The sequence below is a fragment of the Mobula birostris genome, chromosome 1, assembly GCF_030028105.1.
Source record: "Mobula birostris isolate sMobBir1 chromosome 1, sMobBir1.hap1, whole genome shotgun sequence".
Classification (NCBI taxonomy): domain Eukaryota; kingdom Metazoa; phylum Chordata; class Chondrichthyes; order Myliobatiformes; family Myliobatidae; genus Mobula; species Mobula birostris.
The window spans coordinates 117,385,973-117,411,970 of record NC_092370.1 but is presented as its reverse complement, the minus strand read 5'-3'; the positions used below and the strand labels follow the sequence as shown (position 1 = coordinate 117,411,970).

At 42.1% G+C, this 25,998-nt stretch overlaps 1 long non-coding RNA gene across 1 annotated transcript; it reads left to right on the top strand.

Moving 5' to 3' along the window:
• The first annotated feature begins 15,287 nt into the window (after positions 1 to 15,287).
• On the top strand, positions 15,288 to 25,204 carry LOC140204199 (uncharacterized). Its single transcript, XR_011887560.1, has 3 exons — positions 15,288 to 15,380; positions 19,390 to 19,532; positions 25,078 to 25,204. It is a non-coding gene; the product is annotated as an uncharacterized lncRNA (long non-coding RNA).
• Positions 25,205 to 25,998: the final 794 nt, after the last annotated feature.

Below are 25,998 nucleotides of genomic sequence, written 5' to 3'. Positions count from 1 at the left end.
GGAGCCTGTTTGCAGATCCATTATGCTCCATGCTTATGGAGACACGTCTTGGCCCAAAACATAGACTCTTCATTTCGTTCCATAGATGCTGCCTGACCTGCTGAGTTCCTCTGTACTTTGAGCATGCTGCACTGTTCTTATGGGTCATTGTGTGTGTACTCACTGGATGAATGCTTGGAAAAATCTAGAATTCTTTCAGCTTGGGTCCAAGGGAAGAATTACTGATTCATTTGCAAGTTCCTTCCACATCACTGTAGCCCTCCTTCAGACAAATTCAGTTGTACGGTGTTAGGGAGAAGTATCACCCTTTCATTTGCACATAAGGATAGTGTTCCAGGCCTTAGCTGCTCTTTTCAAGATAGCTCTCATACTGTGACTCTTCACTGAAAAGTCACAGGTTTAACAGCCACAACAAAGAAGGTGACTGTTTCTTTTGATATGATTGCCCTGCGGCAGTCAAGGGGGTGTTCAATGTCCTCATGAAGAAATGCAGCACCATCACATACTCTGGCCCATGACTTGTCAAGCTGGAGAAGGAGTAGTTCAGATATCACGGGAAAAATAGTAGCGGAAGAAAGCCACCTGGTCCCTCCAGCCTGCCGCACCATTCAATATGTTCATGATTGATCTGCTGTGGGCTTCAGCTCCTCTTCTCCATTGCCCTCAATTCCCCGATATTTCCAGAATCTGCTTACCTTCTCTTTAACAACATCAATGATCTGGTCCTCATAATCCCCTTCGGTGGAAAATTACAGAGGTTCACCAACACTTGTAAGAAGAAATGATCATGAACTTCAGTTTTAAATGACTGCCTTCACCCCCTTTTCCATTAGTGAAAACATTTCCTCATCTACCCCGTCATACCTGTCTAACGCTTCAATAGATTCCCTCTCATTTTTCTAAACTCCAAATACAGATCCTGTTTCTTTAGCCATTCCCAGCAGGGCAACTCTCTCATCCCATGAATTCTCCAAGTGAATCACTTCTGGACTGCTTCCAATGCTAGTATATCCTTTCTTCATTATGGGGGCCAGAACAATGCACAGTACTCTGGATGTGCTCCACGACCTGGTTTAGAAAGTATGCATTATGATCAGAGATTAAGGGAGCTAGGGCTTTACTCTTTGGAGAGGAGGAGGATGAGCGGAGACATGATAGAGGTATACAAGATATTAAGAGGAATAGATAGAGTGGATAGCCAGCACCTCTTCCCCAGAGCACCACTGCTCAATACAAGAGGATATGGCTTTAAGGTAAGGGGTGGGAAGTTCAAGGGGGACATTAGAGGAAGGTTTTTTTACTCAGAGAGTGGCTGGTGCGTAGAATGCACTGCCTGAGTCAGTGGTGGAGGCAGATACACTAGTGGAATTTAAGAGACTACTAGACAGGTATATGGAGGAATTTAAGGTGGGGGGTTATATAGGAGGCAGGGTTTGAGGGTCGGCACAACATTGTGGGCCAAAGGGCCTGTACTGTGCTGTACTATTCTATGTTCTATGTTCAACAAGTTGACATCGTGTGGAGGCTTGCATGCTTCAAGGACTCTATCAGGCGATGTCAATTCAAGGCCACCCACGTTGGGACAGCTTTGGACGAGATCCCAGACACAGATTGATCCAAACCTGGCTCCAGAACGGACTGACTTGGGTCTGCCCCTCCTGGGCCATGCCATACAAAACAACAACAACAACAGTACTCCAGGTGGGATCTCACCAGCATCCCGTGCTTTTGTAACAATGGTTTCCTAGCTCTCTACTCCAACCCCTAAGCAATAAAAGCCAATATGTATTTTCCTTCAAACTATTCACTGTGCACACTGCTAGCTTTTTGCTATTCATGCACAAGAACATCTTGATCTGTCTATACTCCACTCATTTGCAACTTTCCTCCATTTGGATAAGTCTGCCCTCCCAAAGGGATGACACGGTGAACCTTGAGGTCGTACATGTGAAGGAAAATGCCCCGTTTAAGTGGAAGAAGGTATAGACCTCCTCACAATCTACCCCAACTACCCACCCTATTAGTCACCATCTGCCCATCAAGGGTCTAATGCTGCTACGTTATCCACCACAAACCAGAAATGAATCATCTTTCATCCCAAAAAATTGCCCAGAAAATCTTGTCAAACAGAGACGCAAGATTCTGCAGATGCTGTTGGTGATGTTCAGTCTGGGGAACTGGAGCACTTAACCTCAGCATTGGTGATGTAGGCAGGAGCACGTGAACTTGTAATGAATTTTTGAAGCAATGCTGTGCATAGCTCAGCCACTTTGATATACACTCAGTGCCCACTTTATTAGGTACACCTACACCTGATTGTTAATGCAGATATTTAATCAGCCAATCATGTGCCAGCAACTTAATGCTTAAAAGCACACAGACCTGGTCAAGAGGTTCGGTTGTTGTTCGCACCAAACATCAGAATTGGGAAGAAATGTGATCTAACAGACTTTGACCATGGAATGACTGTTGGTGCCAAACAGGGTCGTTTGAGTATCACAAAACTGCTGATCTCCTGGGATCTTCACACACAACTGTCTCTAGCATTTAGAGAACTGTATGAAAAACAAAAAAAAATCAGTGAGTGGCAGCTCTGTGGGTAAAAACACCTTGTTAATGAGAGAGGTCAGAGGAGAATGGCCAGAATGGTTCAAGCTGGCAGGAAGGCAACAGTAACTCAGATAACCTCACATTACAATAGTGCCGAAGAGCATCTCTGAATGCACAAAACTTTGAACCTTGAAGTGGATGAGGTATGGCAGCAGGAGACCACAAACCTACAGAAAGACACTCAGTAGCTACTTTATTAGGCACAGGAATTAGCTATAAAGTGGCCACTGAACGTATAATACTTAAGTATTTTTTTATTTAAAAGGAAGGTGGCAGATTAGGCCTTGTATTCTGAGTTTTTATTTCTCTCTTACGGGGTTAGAGAAATGGCTACTGAATTAAGGCCAAATGGACTCCAGCCACTTTAAAGCTGCTATTCACATTTTGTTCTGAAGGTTCAGGTAGGACAACTTCACGGTGAATTTCAAGTAAAGCAAAATATGAGTTCTGCTGGATCATTTTCTACCCCATTTTATGGCTGAAATCTTCTGTTGATTGACATCAAAGTCCAAAGTGAATAGAGTGTGTTAGTATACTTCAGTTCTGGCCTCTTGCAGACTCAAGATAGGTATGACTTGCCTTACTGTTAAAACTGTATCATGGGACCACCTGTGGGAGGAACAGTCTGGGTTTAACATCTCACCTGAAGGATGGCACTTTTGGTAGAGTAACGCTATCTCAGAATTGGAATGTCAGCCTAGATTTTTGTGTTCAAGAATCTAACTAGGGCGGTCTTTTCGCTCATGACAAGTCAGACAAGCAACAAAAACCTGACAGGTTTCAGGAAGGAAATCTGCCATCTGAATTCTGATGAGGCCTGCGTGTGAGAGAACCTTTAACAGATGTACCAGAATGTCAGTTACCCAATCTGTCATCCAATTTCCTAAAAGTAAAATAGCTCTGACAGGGAACTGTGGTTACAGAAGCAAGGTGTGATTGGTTCCTGTCAGCTTCTGTGGAAATGACTGTCAAGGGGGCAGACAGAAGACGTGGATACTTTGGCATCTACAGTAAAAATCCGAAGATGACCATATGCGTGGCCAGAGACCATTACCCTAATGAGTGTGTATTGTGCACACGGCACACCAGATGAAGGCTTGTTGGTGCCAGCTTTGGTAGCAACCTCGGGGTAAGGTCACCCAGAATTAAGCTCAAGGAAAGGCATAGACATAGAGTGGGTTGGTGGTGGTTGTCTCAATAGGTGCCTCTAGTCAGCTTGGGCTGGTGGTGAAGTAAGCAGATGGAATGTTGGATGGGTAACCAGGATTAGAATCTGGGTTTGGCTCATCTTTACTGTCACTTCAGTGGCTGAGGGAAGTTGTTGGAAATGGAGTTCTCCATCAGGGATTTACCGGATTGAGGTTTCCAGGGATGCGGGGGGTGGTGGCTGTGGGGGTCGGAGCCTGAGCCCTACAATTTGAGGGTTGGGCCTGAGCTAATTAAATTCACCTGCGGTGATTGGTGGGACAGGATTGCTACTATTAAGAGCTACTTAAAGAATAACAGGTAAATATGCAACTTAACTGAAAAGCAAAAAAACATTTTCAATCACGCAGTTATGAACCAAATAGAGTAACACAATTGAATTGCTGTGTTTAAATGTGCCTTCCCATTTTGCAGAGACAGGAAAAAAGAAGCTGGATGAAGATTACACTTCAACTCTTAATGGAAATGGATAATTGTCTGTATGCAGGAGTCGTAGTCGAGACCTTGAGTGCATAAACATTTGATTGAAAGATAATAATGAGGGAACATTTTGGTCCTTGGTTCAAATATTCCACTTCTCAAAGGGTTGGGTGTGGAAACTGACCTGGTGCTCAGACAGGAGTTCACCCAGTAACTAATAAGCTTTGTTCATCATGGGGGCTTCCTTTTCTGTGGATCAAGGAACTGGATCTTCTGCTGATCAAAAACAAATGATAATGCCTCAATGGAAAAGTCCTTAAATCTGAGGGCTGAGTCTTGATGAAACCTCAAGCTTGTACATCACAGAGATCGATATGATTACAAACGGAGAGAAGCTGCAGCTGTCCGTTTGGTTTTCAGCAAATCCTGAAGCTTAGGAGCTGATCTATTCAACCCCTTGGGTCTTTTTTCCTGTCATTCAATGAGATCATGGGATGATTGTGTGCATGCAGATGCCTTGGTTTTATGTCCTCACAAGCTTTACTCAACAAAATCTACCTACCTTCGTTTTGAAAATTGTAATTGAGCCTCAATCACAGCATTCTTCAGGGAAGAGATCCAGATTTTCACTCCTTTTGGGTGAAAAATTGCTCCTTGACATCACTCCTGGATGACCATGGTCTAATTTTAATGTCTGGTCCCCACCCGAGGAAAGAGCTCCTCTCTGTCCCTTGTTGAATTATTTAATCATCTTAAGCACTTTAATCAGGTCATCCCTTAATCTTCTGCACATGAGGGAATATCAACCTATTCTGTGCAAACTGTGCTCAGAATTTAACCCTCTTCGTGTATTTCTTTCAGTAAAATGTTTATTTGCTAGTTTTTGTAGCTAGTAGAGCTTCGGCCTTACAGGACCTGTGACTCGGGTTCAATCCAGATCTCTAGTGTTGGGCATGCATGATCCCCCACCGAACACATGGGTTTGTTCTGATAGCTGCCCAAAGACAGGTGGCTCAGTAGGTTAATTGTTTACTGAAAATTGTCCCTACTGTGTAGGCAAGTGGAAGAATTTTGGAGGATAAAATGGGGTGAGTGTAAATGGATGGTAGATAGTAGGCAGTGATCTGGTGGGCTGGAAGCCTTGTTTCAGTATCGTACAACTCTAAGGCTTGGCTCTATGAGAATGAGATTGAGAGACAAGGCTGCTGGATTCAATGAGGGGTCAAATGCTAGGGCTTTGACTGGAAACGTCAATTAGAAATGCAGTTTGTACTGGATGTTCCAGTCCCAGTTTTCCAGGGTCGGAGAGGATGAACATGATCCTGAAGGGAACAAGCAGAGATTCCTCAAGCAGAGTCAGGTGTTGATTATATTCAGTAGAACTAAACTATCAATCACCTAATAACATCCCTTCACCGATCCTGGCTCCTATGAAACCCTCACTAGCTGGATGCCTGCTGAGATTCAGATGATTTGTCACATCTGGAAATCTTTTGACACATGTAACTCACCCACACAATGCAGAAATACAAATGTTTGTATTTAGCCATGGCCACTGCCAAAATCCTGTCTTCCTAGCATCCAAATTCTAGATGGAGAGGGAGAAGGTCCCCCACACTCTGATGACACTAAGCTCTACCTCTTAAATATTTCTTTCCTCTTCCACTACTATGGTATCCAACATCTGGGCTTGAATGATGCTTAACCGTAACTCCATTAATGCACATAAAATCAGTGCTGTCATCTTTGGCTCCCAACATCAACACCAAGTTCAGACTCTGGGACAGGTTTGCTTAATCAGTGACACTTTATTAGGGTCAGGAGTGGGCGCCATTGTAATGTAATGATTTACGTGACACTATTACAGCTCGGGGCATGCCGGAGTTCAACTCCAGTGGCATCCTGTAAGGAATCTCTGTACATCCTCCCCATTGAATGCATGAGGTTTCTCCAACTTCCCCCCCACAATCCAGGCAGGTTAATTGGTCATTGTAAATTGTCCCTTGATTAGGTGAGGGTTAATAGGATTTGTTGGGGGTTGCCGAGGCAACGTGCCTTGAAGGGCCGGAAGGACTATATTTCTAAATAAGATGATAAAAACTTGGTGTGCTCTTCTGCTGCAGTAGTCTATCCACTGCAAGTTTGTCATGTTCTGCAGTCAGAGATGCTCTTCTGCACACCTCTGTTGCAACACATGGTTATTTGAGTTACTGTCGCATTCCAGTCATTTTAAACCAGTCTGGCCATTCTCCTCTGACCTCTCTCATTAACAAGGCATTTTTGCCCCAAGAACCGCCACTCAATGGATGTTTTTTTTTGTGCCATCCTCTGTAAACTCTAGAGACTGTTGTGCATGAAAATCTCGGAGATCAGCAGTTTCTAAGATACTCAAACTACCCCATCTGGCGCCAACCATCATCCAACAGTCAAAGTCACTTAGATCACATTTCTTTTCCCCACTCTGATGTTAACAACCAAACCACTTGACCAAGTCTGCATGCGCTTACGCACTGAATTGCTGCCATGTGATTGGCTAATTAGATATTTGCATTAATGAGCAGGGGCACAGGTAAAGTAGCCACTGAGTGTATGATTGGTGAATCAATTATCAACTTAAATATAGAAAGGTCCTTGCAATACCAATGTGATAATGTTGGAGAAGTCTTTGTAACATATCTAATTATTCAGCACAGCTCTGTGATGTTACTGGATACTTTATATCCACCTCAGAAAACCAGTTGGCACTCAAACAATACAGCACTTAGTCAGTAATGCTTTAAAGCATCAGCCTAAATGTGTCTTCAATGAGACCCGAATTCAAAGCACTATGACTTGGAGGTTGGACAGGATTCAATTAAAGGCCTCTCAAACTTTCCAAGAGTGTATTGTCTGAAGAGGCCACATGAGTGACTATGCCTTGCACATAAATAGTACTAACACGACTAATGTGTAGTGTAGGTGATACTTTGACTTTATTTATTGTATGTATATTTATGAATAAAGTCTTTTGTTGAAATTTTCAAAAATCATTGAACTCGTGATTGATCAATGACAAACATAAGGTGTTATTGAGCTCCACCTTTATTCAAGTGAAAAGTTTTACAGGTGTCTGAAGGCAGAGGTCCATAACTGTGGAGTATGCAGCAAATGCAGAAGACACAGCAACTCTCTTATAGCCATGACACATGTTTTCTTTAGTGCTGTAAAAGTCAACAATAGTCGACAGAGAGTCAAAGATGAGGTTGAACTTGTAAACTAAGGAAAGAAAGTTAAAAACAAACTCTGCTCAGGGCCAAGAAATTTATTTCCTTGCACCCTACATTGTCCCAAGGATACACTTGATCAGGCCCCTGGGATTTATTTAACTTTATGTGCCTCAAGACTGCATACACCTTTTCTCTAGTAATATCAATATGTTTCCAAACACCATTGTTTTAGAGTCATAGAGAAAAACAGTACAGAAACAGGCCCTTCAGCCAATCTAGCCCGTGATGAAACCATTTAAACTGCCCACTCCCAATGACCCGCACCTAGACCATAGCTCTCCATATTCCTACTAAACATGTGCCTATCCAAACTTCTCTTAAACGCTGAAATTGAGCTCACATGGACCACGTGCTGGCAGTTCTTTCCACACTCTCACGACCCTTTGAGTGAAGAAGTTTCTCCTCACGTTCCCCTTACACTTTTCACCTTTCACCCTTAAGCCATGACCTCTGGTTGTAGTCCCACCCAACCTCAGTGGAAAAAGCCTGCTTGTATTTATCCTATCTATACCCTTAATAATTTTGTATACCTCTATCAAGTGTCTTTCAATCTTCTATGTTCTAAAGAATACATTCCTAACCTATTCAATCTTTTTATATAACTCAGGTCCTCCAGATCCTTGTAAATTTTTTCTGCACTCTTTCAACCTTATCTACATCTTTCCCGTAGGTAGGTGACCAAAACTACACACAATACTCCAAATTAGGCCTCACTAATGTCTTATACAACTTTAACATATCGTGTCAACTCCTGAACTCTATACATTGAACTATGAAGGCCAATGTGCCAGAAGTTTTCTTTATGACCCTATCTACCTGTGACACCACTTTGAATGAATTATGGACCTGTATTCCCAGATCCCTTTGTTCTACCACACTCCTCAGTGCCCTACCATTCACCATGCAAGACCAACCCTAGTTGGACCTACTGAAATGCAAATTCTCACACTTCTCTGCATTAAATGTGCGAAGACAATAACCTATCCCTCAACGTCAGCAAGACGAGGGAATTGGTTGTTGACTTCAGAAGGAGTAGCGGACCGCACAACCCAATTTATTTCAATGGTATGCAAGTGGAACAGGTCAAAAGCTTTAAGTTCCTCGGGGTCAATATCACAAATGACCTGACTTGGTCCAGCCAAGCAGAGTTCACTGCCAAGAAGGCCCACCAGCACCTTTACTTCCTGAGAAAACTAAAGAAATTTGGCCTGTCCCCTAAAACCCTCACTAATTTTTATAGATGCACCGTAGAAAGCATTCTTCTAGGGTGCATCACAACCTGGTATGGAAGTTGTCCTGTCCAAGACCAGAAGAAGCTGCAGAAGATTGTGAACACAGCGCAGCACATCACACAAACCAATCTTCCGTCCTTGGACTCACTTTACACCGCACGCTGTCGGAGCAGTGCTGCCAAGATAATCAAGGACACGACCCACCCAGCCAGCACACTTTTCATCCCTTTTCCCTTCGGGAGAAGGCTCAGGAGCTTGAAGACTCATACGGCCAGATTTGGGAACAGCTTCTTTCCAACTGTGATAAGACTGCTGAACGGATCCTGACCCGGATCTGGGCCGTACCCTCCAAATATCCGGACCTGCCTCTCGGTTTTTTTGCATTACCTTACTTTCCATTCTTCTATTTTCTATTTATGAATTATAATTTAACTTTTTAATATTTACTAATTTTTACTATTTTTAATATTTTTAATATTTAATATTTGTAATCCAGGGAAAGGGAAGCGCAGAATCAAATATTGCTGTGATGATTGTATGTTCTAGTATTGTTTGGCGACAATAAAGTATAAAGTATAAGTTCCATTTGCCATTTTTCAGCTGATGCAGATCCCTCTTCAGGCCATGATAGCCTTCCTCTTCCTCACTGTCCACTAGACCCCAATCTTGGTGCCATCTGCAAATTTGCTGATCCAGTTAACCACATTATCATCCAGATCATTGATGGAGATGACAAACAACAGACCCAGCACTGATCCTTACAGCGCTCCACTAGTCACAGACCTCCAATTAGGGGCAACCATCTACTACCACTCTCTGGCTTCTCCCACAAAGCTGATATCTAATCCAATTTAGTACTTCATCCTGAATGCTGAGCGACTGAACTTTCATCCATCCTCCCATGTGGGACCTTGTCAAATGCCTTGATAAAGACCAAGTAAGCAATATCCACTGCCTTGCCTTCATCCACTTTCCCGGTAACTTCCTCAAAAAACTCTGTAAGATTAGTTAGGCATGACCTACCATGCACGAAGCCATGCTAACTATCCTTAATCAGTCCATGTCTACCCAAACACTTACAGTATACATCCAGTTCCTTAGAATTCCTTGCAATAACTTTTCCACAACTGATGTCAAACTCACTGGCCAATAATTTCCTGGTTTCTGTTTAGAACCTTTTTTTAAACAGCAGAACAACTTTGGCTATCCACCAATCCTGTGGTACCTCTCCTGTTGCTAAGGATGTTTTAAATATCTCTGCTAGGGTCCCGGCAATTTCTGCACTTGTCTGCCACTTTATCAGGCCCTGGGGATTTATCCACCCTGATTTGCCTCAGGGTAGCAAACATCTCCTCCCCTGTAATCTCTACAGGGTCCATGAAGTTAATGACACTTTGCCTTGCTTATATAGATTCCGTATCCATCTCCCGAGTAAATACAGATGCAAAGAATGCATTTAAGTTCTCCCTCATCTGTTTTGGCTCCACACATGGATTACCATTCTGGCCATCTAGAGGACCAATTTTGTCCCTAGCAATCCTTTTGCTCTTTAACATACCTGTAGAATCCTTTAGGATTCTCCTTCCCATTGTCTGCTGGAGCAGCTTCATGCCTTCATGTTTTCTTTCCCAAATTCCATAGCGTCTATGAACTTCTTCACGGTAAATACAAATGAGAAGTATTCATTCAAGGCTTTGCTCAGCTGTTATGGAGCCCATACTTGTCATGGTCCGGATCAGGGTCCCTTCAAATTTACCTTGTTTATGTTACGATCCGGACCGTTGATTCCCTGTTTTCCCCTGCCCCCGCCCGCACTTCGGTGTAGTTCCATCACCTGAGCTAGATAGGTACTGTCTGGTGTTCATTCATGTTAGTCTTGTCTTGTCTGGGTCCTCGCCTCCGTGGGGTAAGTCTGGCTGTCTTGCCATTGCCCTGCGGGGAGTCATGTCTTGTCATGTCTTGTCCTCGCCTCCGTGGGGTAAGTCAGGCCATCTTGCTGTTGCCCCGCGGGTAGTCATGTCTTGTCCTTGCCTCCATGGGGTAAGTCTGGCCGTCTTGCCGTTGCCCCGCGGAGGGTCATGAGTCCCGGGCCTATGTCCTGTACCCAAGGAGGGGTCCCGGCTCTCTGTTCTGTGTGTGACTCCCGGCCCTATGTCCTGTACCCAAGGAGGGGTCCTGACTCTGTGTTCTGTGTACGTGTCCATGGTTCCATGTACCTGCTCTCCTGAGACCGATGCTCTGTTTTCCATGTTCCTCCCCTCCCTAGCCCATGTCATGTCCATACCTGATTCTGGGGTCCAAGCCCGAGGCAAGACCCAGGTACTGGGTCCTTGCCCAGTCTCTGGCTCGGAGTCCATACCCTAGCCTCTTCATGTCTCCTCTAGTTCTGGGAGCCGATTCCAGGACCAAGCCCAGACGCTTGGTCCCCAGCCTAGTCATAGTCCTGAGTCCTTGTCCAGTTCGCTACTCCTGCTCCTGCCTAGCTCTCCTGATATCGAACAATAAACTAAATTTAATTAACCTCACAAGATGTGTCTTGCATTTGGGTCCACCCTTGCTCCCAATGCTCCCACCACTGTGACAATACTCATCCTTAAAGAAACCTATTTTCTCCCTGGCTACCTTTTCCCTCTTAATATAGAATCACTTAGGGTTCTCCTTTATTGTGTCTTTCAATTACTCTCATGTTCCCTTTTTGCTCCTCTCTCCATCAATTTCCTGCAAACAGTACACCTACATCCCTTATGTTCAAAGGATTTGCTTGATCCCAGCTGCCTGTTCCTGGCATATGCCTCCTCCTTTTTCTCCATATTCCTTGTCAGCCCGGACTCTCCAGTTCTGCCAGCCTTGCCTGTATTATAACAGGAACATGTTGGCTCTGAATTCTCCCTGTCTCCCTTTTGATAGTCTCCGTTTGCCAGGCATCCCTATGCCTCTTTGGAGCTTCCTGTATAATGTCACTAACATTAAACTTGCCTTGATTTAGGACTTCAACTTGTGGACCAGTCTTAACTATTTTTAAACTAATAGAATTATAGTTACTGGCCCAAAAGAGATCCCCCATGCCACTTAGCTAGAGAGGAGGTTGTGCTGCCCCTCTCTAGCAGGGCCATTTACATATTGCTGGACACCCCTATCAAATTCTGCCTCATTTAACCCCTTTGCACTAGTTAATATTAGGTAAGTTCAAATCACCTATATTACAACTACATTATTCATGAAGTTACCTGCAATCTCCTTACATATTTGATCCTTGAGTTCCCGCTGACTATTTTTTGGGGGCCATTCACATCCTTCCTATTCCTCAATTCCATCTACTTAGCCTCACTGGACATTTTCAGAGGAATATGCTGACCACTGCTGTATTATTCTCCGTAATCAGAAAACAACTTCCATCTCATCTCTATCTTTACAGTCCAGACTGAGTTTGACCTGAAACATCAACTGTTCATTTCCCTCCATAGTTGTGGCCTAACACCAAGTTTCTCCAGTGCTTTAGTGTGTTCCTCGGTCTCTTTAATCTCCACCCACATCTGTACACCAAAATAGGTGATTATAAGCCAAAAGAGAAAAAGACGGCTCAATTGAGTATGAAGCTAAAAGAGATGGGTGAGATCTGAATTTTTTTGTTTGCACCTGTACTTACTTAGGAGACAGACACTGTGTCAATATAACTGAGGCAAAAGAGCAGTGAGGTCATAGACAGTATCTGGGTTATGGAAAAGGAAGTGCTTCCTGTCCTGAGGTGAATTAGTTTGGATCAATCCCCATGTCTTGATGAGGTATCCCCTCAGACCTTTTGGGAAGCTGGTGCAGAAATTATATGGGTCCTGCCAGAGATATATTGAGTGTGAGGTGCTGGAGTACTGGAGGGTAGCTAATGTTGTTCCATTGTTTAAGAGAGGCAGTAGAAAAAAGCCGGGAACTTATAGGCTGATGAGCCTAATGTCAGTTGTGGGAAAATTATTGGAAGGTATTCTGAGGGGAAGAATATATAAGTATTTGGATTGGCAAGACCTGATTAATGATTGTCGACATGGCTTTGAGCATGGCAAATTAAGTCTAACCAACCTCAGAGAGTTTTACAGGAGGTTACCAAGAAGGTTGTCAAAGGAAAGGTGGGGGACATTGTCTACATTGACTTCAGCAAGGCCTTTGACAAGTGTGAGGTGTTGCATTTTGGGAGGACAAACCAGGGTAAGACTTGCACAAAGAAAGAGCACTGAGGAGTGCAGCTGGATTTTTTATTGCAGTCAAAATTTTAATTCCTTGCAAGTAGCGTCACAGGTAGATAGGATTGGAAAGGGAGCTTTTAGCACGTTAGGCTTCATAAATCAGGGCACTGAGTACTGGAGCTGGGATGTTATGTTGAAGTTATATAAGATGGTGGTGAGGCCAAATTTGAAAGATTATCTGCAGTTCTGATCGTCTACCTGCAGGAAAGATACCAATAAACTCGAGCAGGTGCAGAGAAAATTTACAAGCACGTTGCCTTTCCAAATGCAGATTGATTCTGTCTCTTAGGATCCCTTCCAACAACTTTCCCACCAGCAGTGTAAGATCACTGGTTTGTAGTTACCTGGCTTAGCTCAGCTGCCCTACAAAGGTAGAATGGTAGTCCTTTGGTACCTTACCTGCGTTTAAAGAAGTGATAGAAATCTTTGCCAGGGCCCCAGCAATCTCCTTGCTTCCCATTATATCTTAGGATGTTATAAACCTGTTCAGGCTCTGGGGATTTATCTGTCTTTGTGTGTTTCAGGACCTCCAACTGTTCCTCCTTTGCTTGATCTGCACCAGAATATCCCTGTTCCCTACCCTGAACCCACTAGATTCCAGATCCTTCTCCATGATAAATACAGACTAAGCATAAAATTGTTCACTGTATCTTCATCCTCAACTTTTAAATGTGCTGGTACGCACTGCTGGATCTGTTAGCTATTCAAGGCATGGATGCAAATTGGACCTCGCATCTCCATATCTTAATTTTGCAATGAAATGCGCAGAGTGAGATGGCTTCTTCCTGAATCACAATGAAGCTCCATACTCTTTGATCTCCACGTATTGGGCTGACAGCGCACTTGTCCATTAAACTTCCTGCTTCCTTCCCAACGCAACACACCCGAGGCATAATGGAGATGTGCACTCTCCACAGTGTTTTTATATGGAAACTTCCTCCTCCTATGTTAATTGCAGCAGAACTTCCGAAGGATCTCTGCGACAAAGGATGGAGTTACAGAGAACCTGAAGACCAAACTGGCCATTCAGCCCAAATGGTTTGTGCTGGTGTTTATGCTTCATATGTCAGTCCTTCACACTCCCTGTCATTCCAATCCACCTTCCCCCAGCATGAGAATTTACAGTTGTCTCATGAATTCAATAGACAACAGACAATAGGTGCAGGAGTAGGCCATTTGGCCCTTCAAGCCAGCACCGCCATTCACCGTGATCATGGCTGATCATCCACAATCAGTATCCAGTTTCTGCCTTATCCCCATAACCTCTGATTCCGCTATCTTTAAGAGCTCTATCCATCTCTTTCTCGAAAGCATCCAGAGACTTGGCCTCCACTGCCTTCTAGGGCAGAGCATTCCGTATATCCACCACTCTCTGGGTGAAAAAGTTTTTCCTCAACTCCGTTCTAAATGGCCGACCCCTAATTCTTAAACTGTGGCCTCTGGTTCTGGACTCACCCACCAGCAGGAACATGCTTCCTGCCTCCAGCGTGTCCAATCCCTTAATAATCTTATATGTTTCAATCCAATTCATTCCTGCTATTCACCTCAAATACTCATTAAATTTCCATTCTCATCACTCTCCCAGTAAGAAGTTACTCTTGAATTCAGGACTTGTGGATATATTAATTTATTAGTAATTCTTTGTGGGGGTTGAATGCAGTTGTGAATGCCCCAGAAAGGGAAACAGCTTCCCCACTTACCCTATCAAGCCCTTATATCATAAGCTACTATTGGGTCACTCTCTAGCCCTCCATCACTGGCAATAGTTGTAACCTCTTGATTTTAATATCATCTTTGTAAATCTTCCACCTTTCTCAGTGTCTCTGTATCTGGTCTGGAATATGGAGACCAGAGATGTGCACATTTGTGTTTTCCCCTGCTTTAAACAGAGGCTGCGGCTCTAACTGTTTTAAATCCTGAGATCACACACGCACACCATCATATTCATATTTCTCATGTATTAGTCTTCCAAACCTTGTACAACTGATGCGAAGTGGCGTGATTAAAAAGCTAACCCTGCATTTTCTGGGAAAGGGAGGGGTAAATTGCTGGAAATTTTCAGAAATCAATTTGCAAGCCCTCCCATTCTGCTGTATCATGTTGGGTTTTTTTTTCCAAATGGGGGAGGTGAGCAATTCTAATCAGGTTGCTCATGGAATGACTTCAGATCAGAACCACTTACTAGAGAGGGTGATGTGCGGCTGGTTAACCTGCAATGAATCTATTCTGAGCCTGCTGGATACCCCCCTGCTATCACTGAGCTTGGTGCAGGCCAGCAGATTATAAAATGCTCCTTGTGTCACTCTGAGCGCAGTACTGGGTGTAGCAAACTCATCTCATTCTGCAGGCAGAGCTGCATGTAGTTCCTGATATCAGAAGATGCTGGCAAGAACATATAGAGCAACACGCAGGTGAGTCTTATAATCAAATGACTGGTCCAAGGCCACAAGGACATAGGTACAGTATTTTTTAGAAATTTTGGATTAAAATGCAATTTCACGACTGAATATTTTTCAAAGATTTTTTTTTACTTTTCCCACACACTCTGCCCTCAATTAATCACAATGCTGTCGATCTGTACTTATTCATGTTGCTATTATTCATAATAGCCAAACCAAAACTGAGATTTATTAAATTAGAATCACTATGGAATTTTTTAAAAAGCAGCCACATTGTTTTAATTATTGTTGCATTATGAAAGCTAGCAGCTATTGTTATTGGGTAGCCAATTGTTAAAACTGGTGAGCCTCAGAAATGAAATCTGAAATTGTAGTCGTACATGTAGGTCAAGAACGAAGAAATTCAGAAGTGTTTTCTATGCATCATCAGTTCAGTATGAAGCTCTGCAGACACTTCTCCTTGCTCTTTTGCACAACAGCATAAAATGCTGGGGATACACAGCAGACCAGTCAGCATCCGCAGAGGGATGAGACAAAAAAAAGAGATATTGGGTGTGTACCTGTTCATTACAGCTCCTTCTCGCACCCTGCCCCACCCCATAATTCAAGATAGCTTTTCTCCCACAGTCTGACAAGTGCAGGCGAACAGTAACAAAATTAATTACGCACCGCAAGTGAAATGGCTGCAGCACTTGGGACATTTATCAGGATTGGCATATGTGATTCCTGTGTGGATAGTACATCTGCTGGGTTTCAATTGAGGTAGGGCGTCACAGGGAAAGTAGAATCGTGGACAGCTGCGGATACCTGTAGGCTTCCTTTGTGCTGTTTCTTTTTCTAGCTGCAGGAATGAGCTTGAGCCGATAGTCACCTACAGCAAAGTGAATGGCTATTCATTACCCAACCTATTTAAACGCTAAATGCTGGCAGTCTGAGGTTTTCCAGATTTCTCATCTCACGCATTGTGAAAGGAGGTTGCATCTCTGAGTGACAGTGCAATCATTTTCTTGCTTTTTTTTGGAAGAGGCTGCTACAGAAATATAACAAGGCAGCTCCTTCCACCCCCCCCCCCCCCAGCTTCTGACCAATATTTATTGCTCACTTTAGAAATCTGGTCATTATTTAATTGCTGTTTATGATACCTTGTTGTGCACAGTCTGCTTTTTTTTACATTACAGCAGGATCTATCTCTCAAAAAGTACATCATTGGTTGTGAAAGGCCTTGTGACATCCAAAGACCTTCAAAGTGGTGTAGAAATGCAAGTCTCATGTCTTTTCTCTGATCTCTGCAGCAACTTTCTAGAGTGGCATCTCCCCTACTTCTACATCTGGAGCTGGGTGACGTACTGACATGAGACACGAGTATTGAGGCAAAAAGGCACGAAGGTTTAGTTTTTCCAATATAGTTTGGAATTGCTAATTCACTGTCAATCAATTTATTCATTCAGCCAAAAGAGCAGGAACAGCTGGTAATCAATCATTGGCATAAGAGGACATAGATAAAGCTAATGCACAAGTGACCCACCCAGCTGGCATCACACCAGCCCAGACTGCAAGAGTATAATTTGATCATAACGGTAAATACTACTTGTGTTAATGGTAACCGGTAAAGTGCCACAATAAATATACAACAAATAATGTTAATCATCATATTCATCAGTGGTTACGGATGAAAGGATGATAATGATGAATATATAACTGTTTTCATGGCAAACATTCATTGATTATTGGTGCAGGATTAGCAAAAAATGGAATACACAGCGCTGTGCACAATTAATAATTAAAGAATGCATTAATGCAAATGTGCATTCAACATCAATCGATGTTAATAAATAAAGCTAACAACGGAAGGGCCTTTATAATAGGCAATGAATACAAGTGATCGCTGTTGATTAATGGAATGGTAGAATTAACAAGCCATGACAATACTATTATTGGTAACAAATACATAGAAAACATATGGATTAATTGGATATTCACGTTAATGGAATACAAGGCCAATTAATACAAGTAAACAGAGAGCATCAGAGTAATGTCTGAAATTGTTAGTTAGGAATGTACAACTTGTCTTATTTGCATGATATTATGATAATGGAGATGAGGAAGATGCTAATGGCGAATGCAGAGTTAGTATTAATTGTAGCAAACAGTGTTACTGGTGATGCGGTTAGGACCACTGCAGATACTAAATATAAACAGCAGTGATGGACTAGAATTAATAGCTATGCACGTAAAAAATTATTAATAGCAAATCCAGCATCAATATTATCGGCATTGCAAATAAGACCAGTATTAATTATAAGTTGTTCATTGAAGGTAATGAATATATGGTTAACATTAATGATAATTGACATATGACCAGCATTAGTGCCAATGAATCTGTCTAGTATTAATGATAAAAATATAATTAAGCATGAATAATATTGTACATTATTGGCAAGAGTTATAAAGTTAATATTATTGTTATTATTATGAATGAAGATACCAAATCTATCATTGATCGTCAGGTTATTAATGACAAATATAATTTTGATTCTGGTATTAGTGGTAACGTTGATAACTGTTTTAACAAGGTAGTTTTATTGATTGTGAAATAGAAACATTAATTGTAATGAATAAAGAGTGTTCTATTCAATTCTAAAGATTACTTTAAATTTCAGCCAGAGCCACACCTGCCTTAGCTTCTCCTTCACCCAGCCTCCAGACTTGGGTAAATCAGATCTCTACTGTCCAGCCTTACATCCCACAAATACACCTCAGTTCATCAAAAAAAACTCTATCTGGATTCTTCTACACTATCCTGCTTGCTCATCGCTTCGAGAATTGAGTACGGATCAAACACAAAGTAGGCAAAGATATCGAAGCTGGTTACTGCCTTTATTTCATGAATTCATGGGGAGCCATTCCTCAGAACACGTCTGCTAACACAAGGTTACAATCCCAATTTGTACAGTAAATCTAATCACACTAGATCAGCCGGCCTCCAGACACTGTTTCCGCAATTTATTCAAAATTGGCACCTGTACAATTGGTTCCTCATCGATCAGAGTATCAAACAAACCGTTCATCACGTTGCATCTCAAATGACTAGTACCTATACAACCAGTTCCTCGCTGATAACATGATCTATTGTTAGTATCAAGGACGTATACCCATTCTGCTTTTTAATCACGATCTCCCCACGACTCTACCAACCCCCAGTCCTCAAGCTTAATTTTTCCTCCACAATCACCTACCAGCACCCATTGATTCCCAGCCGCTAATAAGTCCATAAGACCATAAAACATAGGAGCAGAATTAGGGCATTTGGCCCATCGAGTCTGCTCTGCCATTCAATCATGGCCGATCCCTTTTTCCCCTCACCCCACTCCCTGGCCATCTCCCTGTAACCTTTCATGTGGTGTCCAATCAAGAACCTATGAAGCTCTGCCTTAAATACAGCCAATGACCCAGTATATGAGATTCAGATTCAATACTTGTACCCCCACAGCTTGATAATCCCACCATCGCTAAACCCTATTCTTTTGGTTACAGTTTTGTAATCCCTGCCATTTATCTCAATACCTTCAGCAGGGTAAACTTCATAATGAATTTTCACCCTGAGCCTCGTTCATTGGTGATGTGCTTCAGGATAATTTCCCTTGTCAAATGTTTGTGTCAGTGCAGCCTGCTGGTTCTGCATTTCTGCCTATTCCCAATGGTTAGTAAAAAATGTACCTCTGAGTCAGAATGCTGAAACTAGAGCAAACGTATTCCTGTTACATCATGTAGCGTAGTATATTTTGAGGGAGTGTTGTACTTTTGGACGTACCACCTTTTCGTCAGGATGTAAAACTGAGGCCTTTAGGGCAGATAATGACCCCGGGTCTAATTTTTGTTTCTCAACCAACATCAACAAATATCCTATTCACGTTGTGATGGATTTTTAAGTGGAATTCTCTCTCAATCTTAAGAAACAAAGCAATGTGGGAAATGTGCAAGGATGTACACATCACTCTGTCAATGTGTTCCAAATCCAAAGGTGCTGCTTCGAGGTGTTGGCGGAGCTACCTGAGAATGCACATGAAACCAACAGCATCCTTCAGAGGCAGGCCAAGATGGTACAGGGAATCCCGAAGCCAGCTCTGGGTATTTATTGTAAAGACCCTCACTACCTTCTAAAAGGTGACTATCTGTCCAGGTGCTGTCATTCACCTATTAGATGTTGATAGTTCCACACAAACTGGATGTCGATTGAAGTGAAAAACACCCCCATAATCCCATGAACTTTTGGAAATAACAATAAATAGCAGAATCCATTATCTCAAACCTTGACGTATCAGCTGCCCAATATATCTCCTCTCAATAGGGAATTTGACACTTACAGGAAGCATCCAGGTAACAGTGACTGATCACTTTTGACAGGTTACTTGTATCGCTTTGAAATCAAGGAGTTCAATACAGAGTAACTTCATTTCTTTAAGGACAGACATTCTTGCAAGGATTAGGAGCATGCCGCATTTCACAAATCTAACTGATTACTTCACTTGAAAAATACATTGAAAATGTTGCTCCATTGCAAGGTTCAAATTTGTCTGAGTGGGTCATGTAAATCCTTGGATGAAGCCAGGCAGATGCCCCTTTTCAAGAGATGTTCTCCTTTTGCAAAGAACAGGTTTTCCCTTCCTCCATTATTAATGTTGTCCTCACCCGCTTCTTCTCCATTTCCTGGACATCGACCACATCTTCCCACTGCCTTAATAATGATGAAGTCCCTCTTGTCCTTGCCCCTCCCCCATCCCATCAGCCTCCACATCCAGCACATCATCCTCCAACATCTACCATCTCCAAAGGTATCTTTACTCCTAAACAGTCCTTCCGGGTGAGGCAATACTCCATCTGCGAATCTGTTAGGGTCTATTGCGTCCGGTGCTCCCGATGCGGCCTTCTCTAAGTTGGTGAGAGCTGTTGTGTATTGGGGGACCACTTCATTGAGCATGTCCGCTGCATTCGCAAAAAGTGGAACTTCCCGATGGCCAATATTTCAATTCCCATTCCCATTCCTGTTCTGACAGGTCAGCCCATGACCTCCTCTTGTGCCATGATGAGGCCACACTCAGGGTGGAGGAGCAACACCTTGTATTCCAGCTGGACAGCCTCCAACCTGATAGCATGAACATTAATTTCTCCTTCCAGTAAAATTTTTTCCCTCCCCCTCCCCTCTTCTTCTATTCCCCACTCTGGCCTTTTACCTCTTCTCACCTACCCATCATGTCCTCCTGGGTCCCTTTCTCCTGTGGTCCACACTCCCCTCCTATTAGATTCCTTCATCTCCAGCCCTTGACCTTTCCCACCCACCTGGCTTCACCTATCACCTTCCAGCTAGCCTCCTTCCCCTCACCCCAATCTTTTTATTCTGGCATCTTCCCTCTTCCTTCTCAGTCGTGAAGAAAGGTCTCGGCCTGAAATATAGGCTGTTTATTCATTTCCATAGACGCTACCTGACCTGCTGAGTTCCTCCAGCATTTTGAGTGTGTTGCTTTGGATCTCCAGCGTCTGCAAACTTGCTTGTGTTTATGGTTGGCTGCTTCGTTGTAATGAACTGTCTGATGTCTAAATACACTTATCCCCTTCCTGCAAATCAGATAGGCTCAGCAAGATTAAAAAAGGTAGCTCACCAGAGAGCAACAAACTACGATCCACAGAAGGAATGTACTGTACTTCTTAGGTACTCCTCTTCGAACAGGAAATAAAGGGCTATCAGTCGAGCTCTATCACACCAGTATCCAAATCATCATTATCATGGAAATACCCTCAAGACTATACCTGCAATGCTTTGTTTCCTTTGACTCTCATTCTGATGTCTGCAAAGACATCCGTAGGCTGAATCTTTGCCATATTGGAACTGGGGAGGGGGGTAATGGGGGATAGAATTAAGCAAATCAGATACACCAAATTCCCATAAGCAAGTTGGAACGTCTGGCCAGCTTCTCTCCTGCGATTATTTGATTTTTGGCGAGCAACTTGGAGTGGGAAACCAATGGAGCATTTTAATTTCTCTCTGTTTAATACTGGAGATAATGAGTAAAACAGTACTCAGTCAATTAGTCAATTAAACGTTTTTGGCTTTCTAATTGATATGTATGATAACAATGGCAAGAGATTGTGATAAAACTGCCTTGAAAATGTACAACCTCAAATGATTATAAACACAAACACGAGCAAATCTGCAGGTGCTGGAAGTCCAAAGCAACGCACACAAAATGCTGCAGGAGCTACACAGTCGCAACTCTTGAGGAGTAAAGGTGTTCCTGTCAGTGAACAGGATCTGGTGACTGTCCTTCCCTGGGTGTGGTTTCAGGTACTGCTGGCCTCCCCATGAATCATGCACCATCGCTTGACGACGCTGAACACTGATCGCATCCTGCCATCGTTATTCATCCCACTCAGTGAACTGAAATTTCATCATTTGCATTGCTATTTTTAAACTCTTCCAATTCCTCACTCTCTTCTTGTATCTATAAACTCCTTTTCTTGCCAGATTACCACTGGTGGCAGGGCTGAGCCAAGGCCCTTGACTCAAGACTTCTTTCCTCCTCTTTAAAACAAAACGATCCTTAAAACCCACCTCTTGAATTAACTTTTTGGTAACCTGTACTAATGTTATATGGCTGCATGTTTAAAATTAGTTTGAAAATGCCCTTGTAAAGCATCCTGGGATATTTTATGACATTAAAAACAGATGAAATATGAGATATTCTGGTTGAAGTCCTTTTCAGGGTATCACTGAGGGGAGCCAAACTGGAACTGATCAAATGCATAATGGGAGGGGAACTTCCTGAGAGTGTTAGATTAATTTCCATGTTGCATCAACACTGCAGAGTCCACTTCAGTAAGGCTGCATTAGTAGGATTAACCAATGTTCTTCAGATCCTTTCGCTGGAAACAGTAGCAATTTACTGGAACTCTAACATACTAGGGATGATGGAATGCGTTCAGCTTAACCAACTAATGAGTGTCTCAAATATGAATGTGGAAAAGCCATAAGGTACTTATTTGTCCACACTGTTCTTCCTCTTTCAGGAACTGGTACTTATTTCACATCAAGGTCTTCTAATAACTATTTTAGAACAATAGTTGGTTGGCTGATTTTATCAAGGAAACGTGGGAATAACATTGTTGCAGACTATCTGCATTCAGCCAGATTTAAGTTCAAAAGAAACTGATTAATAAATAGCAGGCAATTCAGTCCAGTGATTTCTCATCAGTAGTTTCTATAAATAATGAGCAAGTAGGTACTTTGCTATGATGCAGAGATAATTGCCTTCAAATTGCTAGTTACCGGTTTTGCTGCTTTCTTTTAAACACAAGCTCTTTACTTTCACTCACAGGATGGGAAGTCACTGGCATTGTGGCACTTCTTGCCCCTGAACTGATGAGACAGTTAAAAGGTAATCACATCGGTAGACCCAGAGTCAAACGCTGTGGTGGCAGTGTAGCAGCAGGGCAGTTAGTGTAACCGTTTATAGCACCAGCGATCAGCGGCCAGTGTTCAGTTCCTGCCACTGTCTGGAAGAGTTTGTACGTTCTCCCCATAACCACGTGGGTTTCCTCCCATATTCCAAAGACATACAGATTGGGTAAATAAGTTGTAGACATGCTATGTTGGTGCTGGAAGCATGGCAACAAAGCACAAATCTTTGTACTGTGTTGGCCATTGATTTCACTGTAATCGTTTGATGTACATCTGACAAAACTAATCCTTTTATCTTTATAAAGGCCAGGATGTTTGACAGGTTAAGGACAGCAGATCTTCCCCGAAGGACATGAGTGAACCAGATTAATTTTTGCAACAATCTTGTAGTTTCATGCCAGCTGTCATTTAGATTAGCGGCTTCAAAAAGAAAAATAAAATCCAGATTTATTTAATTACCTGAATTTAAATTTCCCAGCATTATGTCAATATTCAATTCCATGATTGCTACAGTATGTAATCTTGGTGAATAATTTATTTTCTTTCTCAGCAGTTCTCTTCTATAGGCAAGAGAACCAGATAGCAGTGAATACTAGACAAATCCCTGATATGACATGAACATTTTGGAGTTAGATGTATATTATCCATGAAGATCTGACTTATAGAGATCAACACCAAGCTGTGAATGTGTCAAACAGGTTTCAGGAATGACTAGTCTTCATTTTAATCTGATACAAATGATCCAGCAACATTACTTACTACTGAAGCAAGTGAATTGCAGGTAATTCCTGGTAACCATGGAAAGAATTAACTGCCTTTGACTGTTCCTGTCCATCATGTGGTAATATTTCTTACCAGATTCATTGTATATGCTTTATTTCTTTAAACCATTTAGTGATAAGGAAATGCATTCTGGGTACTTTCCATTATTTTGAAGATGGTGCAACAATCAGTCAATCCAATGTATAATTACCCATTGAATAACGATCCAAAGTAACAACTCTAGCCCAGATACCAACCACGTTACTCAACACACACATGTCCTTCTCCCAACTACCAGCAACAGCACGTGTACTGACCATACCAATGCACCTTCTTTCTTCACAGACCATCAGTTCTGTGGTTTAAAGTTCATGCAATTTAAGGCAAAGGTGTAATTCTCAAGTAGAGAATCTGTGGATGATCCGGCAGGTTAGTTTGGCTAAAGTGTAATCTTTTCTGCCTTTCTGCAAGCCATGGTCTGTTTGGTTGCCTCCAATACTCCAGTTCCTTTTTTAGAGCTACTCCATCAACAATGACTTAGACTAAAGAATCAAAACAAGGTCTGCAATCAGGTACACTGCATGAAATTAGCAAATGTCTCCTCTTGTTGTTATGTATAATGGTAATACTGTTTTTCCCATTATATTGGTAGAGGTGATTACGAGGTGACCATTGTCAAGGAATGGTGAGTTGGTGCACACTGGTTATTATAGTAAGGTGCTGCAGCTGGTGTTGTGAATCAGGCCGTCATCACGAAGCAACCGGCTACTTCATAACACCAGGGTTGTACCAGACTACTGGCAGCTCAACTACATCGGTTCATTGAGAAGCATCTTCAGAGTTATTGTTCTACTTTTACAATATCTCAAGTAACCTAACTTATGCTTTTAAATATATCCTTTCTCGATTCCCACCTGTTCACAATGTATTTCTCCCCTGACTATGAAGTACAGAATTATTCTGAATTTGATCTGATTTTAATTAATGACCTTGAACGTCTAAAAATCGTCATTTACTTCCACTGATAAGATTTCACTTGTTTTTCTTGTTCTATTTCCAAATGTGTAAGAGCTTGTGTGAAGATAATAAATTATTTTAAAGATTCTAATGGATTCCTGCTGAAATTGAAATAACCCTCAGAGTATTTTGATGGCTTGTCCAAACCAAGTGGAGTACAATGAAGCAGGTTCTATCTCACAACAGGTTTATACTGGTGACTTCTAAGAAAAGCATTTTACTGGAGTAAAAGGCAACATTTTCTGAAAAGCTTTGGTTCTGCGGAGAAGTGTCATAAAGAGAGGATGGTGTATTCTCCCCATCGTTTCAGCCTATATTTGTATTGGAGTTAATACTTGCAAAGTGATAAATCGAGCATAATCACATTGCTGTTTATGGGAGCTTACTGTGTAAAAAATCAGACTCTGTGCATCCAGCTTTACAACAGTGACCACACAAACAAGCATGCAGTCAGCTATAATGTGCTTTGGGTTGCAGCACCTTGGGTCTCTACTGCCAAGGAAAGCGGACATCGGGTTGCAAGAAGACCTTGGGTATGGAAGGCGAGTTCAAGTTAATGATCAGTTCTTTCAGGAACATGGAAGATAGGCAGACAAGCCAAACATTCATGATCACTTCTACAGTGTGGCAATCTCATGGACACCAAATACAAAATTGATATTCTTATCAATAAAGAGAATCACACATCTCAGTGTTGCTTCATTCTTTAACTTGCATTAAGGAAAGTAATGAATTTTCTGCAGACACAACTTAATATTACCTGGTGTGCTTTGTGCATCTGAAATTTATCTCAGATTTAGTGTATCCTGCACTGTCCTTGTAAAAAAAAAGGAATAAATTGGTGCTTATTGAATGAAATCAAAGAAGTGATTAAGCTAGATAAGGTGGAGAAAAGACTCTCAAGTATGTAGCTGAGTCCGGAGGGCTTGAGGTATACACAGATTGTACATAGGCGGGACCTGTTCTTCCAGGAGTGGAGAAGGTTGAGAGGTGACCTTATAGAGGTTTATGAAATCATGAGGGGCATAGATAAGGTGAGTAATCAGTCTTTTTCCTAGTACAAAGGAGTTCTAGACTTAAAACTAGGTTTAAGGTGAGAGGGAAAGATTTGAACAGTTCTTGAGAGGCAAATTTTTTTCACGAAGTTGATGGGTATTTGGGAGATGGGTAACAGCCTGCGGAAAGGCAGGGCATCAAGTTAATAGATATAATAGATCAAGTGATGAAACCTTCTGTACAACTGATACCCATAATTCAGTGATATTTCAGAATTATCAAAAAAAAACATTACTTTTGAGGTGCGATCAAAATAAACGTAAAATGTTCATTTTAGTAAAAATGAGCAATGGAGCTCATGAAAATTGATAGTGATATTCAAATAAAAATAAGGAAGATATA